Genomic DNA, 3,641 nt, shown 5'->3' with positions numbered 1-3,641 from the left:
AAAATATTTTGAAAAAAATATTTTCACTCTTCACCCACTCTCTTCATTATTTCATCTGGGTCGATTTCTTAGCATCCAAAATTTCACATTGATTGATTCACTTTATTTTTCATTACTTTGTAATTATTCACTATTACTTCCATCAATACTTATATCAATAACCATACTTCTTTTTTTCCAACTAGGTGAAACTGTCAACTTATATCAACAATGGTGATTTTAAATTTATGCAAAATCGATATGTTAATTTTTTAGCTTTGTTGTTACTTTTCTTGTTTTACTTCTTAATGCATATTCAGGTATAGAATAAGTAATGTTTGAGGAAGAAGAGACGAGCAGGGGCAGGTGGGGTTTTGAGAGAGGGGTGGAGGGGTTTGAAGAAGAAGAATGGGGTAGGTGGGGATTTTTTTTTCATTGTATATATATAATTTATGCTAGTGGGACCATTATTTTCTTAAAAAACAAGATTTACGCTTTTTTTTCGTACGTCATTTGTTAAGGTGGTATTAAATTCACAAGAAATGAAATTAGGGGGTAAATAAACGCCCGTGTTGTTTAAGTGCTAAAGTAAGTTATGCAGCCAAGTTCAATGTTTTTTTTTTTGTTTTTTTTATGTATTTTCTCTTGAGAATAATGTATTCGAATAATTTTTAATTATTATAGAAAATAATATAAACATATAAAATATATAATATAATATAATATAAAAGTCAATTTCATAAAAAAAATATAAGTTTTATAATGAAATATAACGGTAGTTTTTTTAAAAACTTTTATTTGTAGTTGAAATTTAACCAATATTACAAATTTTTATTTGTAGTTGAAACTTGACCAATAATATAAAGAAAGAATTGGACTCATATATGATTTGTATTAAGATAATAAATAATTATAATAAACATAATTAAATAATAATTAGAAGTAAATGATGAAAAAACGATATTATCTAAATGGTATTCTTTTAATAAAGGATAAAATGTTCAATCAATATTATTAAAAATTTTGTGCTTTTAATATATCATAGATAGATTGATAATGGGAAATAGATTAACAAAATTTAATTCGTGAAGAGGTGTAATTATTTTTATAATAATGGAAATGGATTAACAAGATTAATTTGTGCAAAGGGTGTAATTAGGGTTTTGTATTTTAGAAGAAGAAAAAAAAGAAGTTTCTCGCCCTAGTTCATATTAAGCGAATTCTTGAGAATAACGTCATTAATTTGAATAAATTTTAATTATTATAGAAAAATATTAAAATATAACATAAAAATTAATTTCACAGAAAACATAGCTATTATAGTAAAATATTATGATGAAAGATTGTTAAAAAATATATTCCTTCCATCCTTATTTACTTGTTCATTTTTTACGTTGCATACTTATTAAAATAATAATAATTGATATAGTAAATTTACCATTTTACTTTTATTAATTAATAGATATTCAAAATCAATTTACTCATCAATATTGCATTACTATTTATATATATAAGTTTTGTATGTTTTAATTTGGCAGCAATGTGGCAAAGTCCTACTTCAAGCAACTTATGGAATTGAATGACATGGTGGAAAAGATGGTTTTGGAGAGTCTTGGACTAAAAAATTACATTGATGAATTCTAGAATTCCAATGTTTATATGTCAAGATTTACTAATTACAAGGTAATTAAAGGTGAAAATGAGAATAAATCAGCATTACCTTCCCACACAGATAGTTCCTACTTGACCATAATTAAACAAAATCAAAATGGATTGCAAGTTCTCTACAAAAATGGAGAGTGGATTGAGCTCAATCATACTTCACCAAATTCCTATATTGTTTTATCAGCAGATGTTTTCATGGTAAGTTATTATTTATTTTTTAGTACACGAATCAAAAATACACCTAAACTCATTATTTATGTGTATTTTTGACGATTAACTCTTTATTTTTATTTTTGTATGATTGATTATTCAAGCCCAACTAGAAGCTAATATTATAGGAGTTTTGAAGCAACGCAAAAAAATTGTTTGTGTGCAATTTATGGATCATGATGCGGGCTCAACCCGTTAAAGAAATCACTAATATTTATATTAGGTTAGATTGTTTACCTAACATCTCGCGAAGTACTGCCCTTTAACCAAACCCTATGTGAACGCCAAATATTTTATGCATCAACCTGTCTTTTTTTATTTGGCCTCAACTAACTTCAATTCACAGAAATTATTAAACCTTGATATTAGTTGGAGTAACATCTCTTTTCTGGAAAGTTGAAAATGATACCAGAACTATCATAATAATTTTTTAAATTGTCTTGTTATTATCTTATTAATTTAAAATTTTCATTCTTCAGAGGAAATTTAAGTCAATCTTTTTGTTCCTTAATTATTAGTTAAACAAAAAAATTGTTATACGTACTTTTTATGTGTTGACGTTGTGAATTTATACAGGCATGAACAAATGATAGATTAACATCTGCTCAACACAGGGTTGTAACAACATGAGACAAAGATAGTTTATCTATTCAATTATTTTCCTTCCCAAATCCAGATTATATTTTGAAGGTCCCAAAAGAATTAGTGGATGAAGAACACCCTTTAATGTTCAAGCCTTTTAAGTTGCCTGAATTTAATAAATATATTATGTTAGGTGCTAAAAATGGATTGAGTGTCAAGAATTATTGTAGTCTTTAAAAATTTAGTAGCTATGAAAATTTATTTATGTCTTGTTTTGATGAATAAAATGTATCAGATGGCTGGTTGAATATTTTGAATTTATATTTGGATGGTTATTACATATGATTTCGTAAAGTATTGTATTGTATTGTATTGTATTTTGTTGTGTTGTGTTGTGTTGTACTATGATGTTTTGATGAATAAAACATATGAGCAGTTGAATATTTTGAATTTATATTTGGATGGTTGTTGCCCATAGTTTTATAACGTATTGTATTGTGTTGTATTATATTATATCATTTTGATGAATACACCATATGGATATATTTTATTATTTTACGTCATTACCACATTATAATTTAAAGAATAAATATACAATATTATATTTTAAAAATAGAATAGGGTACTAGATAGAGTTATTAAAAAAAAAAGTAAGGTAAAAGATAAATTAGGATTATTAAATTTTAAGGATAGAAAAAATGATGTTTATGAAGCGATAAAGATAATCACGCGACCACACCAAATTGATCTTATAAGACTTTCATCATCATATAGCGATAATAATGAAATAAGATAATGATGTGACCACACCAAATTTATTATTGTTATGAGACATTTCATTATTATGTAGAGATAATTTTATGAAAACAATATTACTCCCTCTATCCTATTTTATGTGGCACTCTTTCCTTTTTAGTCCGCCCCAAGAAGAATGTCACTTTACTATAATTAGAAACATTTTAACTTTAAATTTGTTTTTACCCATAATGAAATAATTTACAGTCACACAAATATCTAAGGATTGTTTTAGACCACAAGTTTCAAAAATTTTCCTTTTTTTCTTAAACAATATGCCAAGTCAAACAATGCCATATAAAATGAAACAAGAAAATTATTTAATATCTCAACAAAATTATTTATATCTATAATTTCTAGATTTATTTACCCTCCTTGAATATTCTTTAATTTATTTGTTATCATTCATC

The 3,641-nt window shown here is 25.5% G+C and overlaps 1 pseudogene; it reads left to right on the top strand.

The window, feature by feature from the left end:
• The first annotated feature begins 313 nt into the window (after positions 1–313).
• On the top strand, positions 314–2,809 carry LOC125860123 (probable 2-oxoglutarate-dependent dioxygenase AOP1.2; annotated as a pseudogene).
• Positions 2,810–3,641: the final 832 nt, after the last annotated feature.

This window comes from Solanum stenotomum, chromosome 1, assembly GCF_019186545.1.
Source record: "Solanum stenotomum isolate F172 chromosome 1, ASM1918654v1, whole genome shotgun sequence".
NCBI classification, from domain to species: domain Eukaryota; kingdom Viridiplantae; phylum Streptophyta; class Magnoliopsida; order Solanales; family Solanaceae; genus Solanum; species Solanum stenotomum.
The sequence above is the reverse complement of the archived record's forward strand: the minus strand, read 5'-3'. Positions and strand labels throughout refer to the sequence as shown.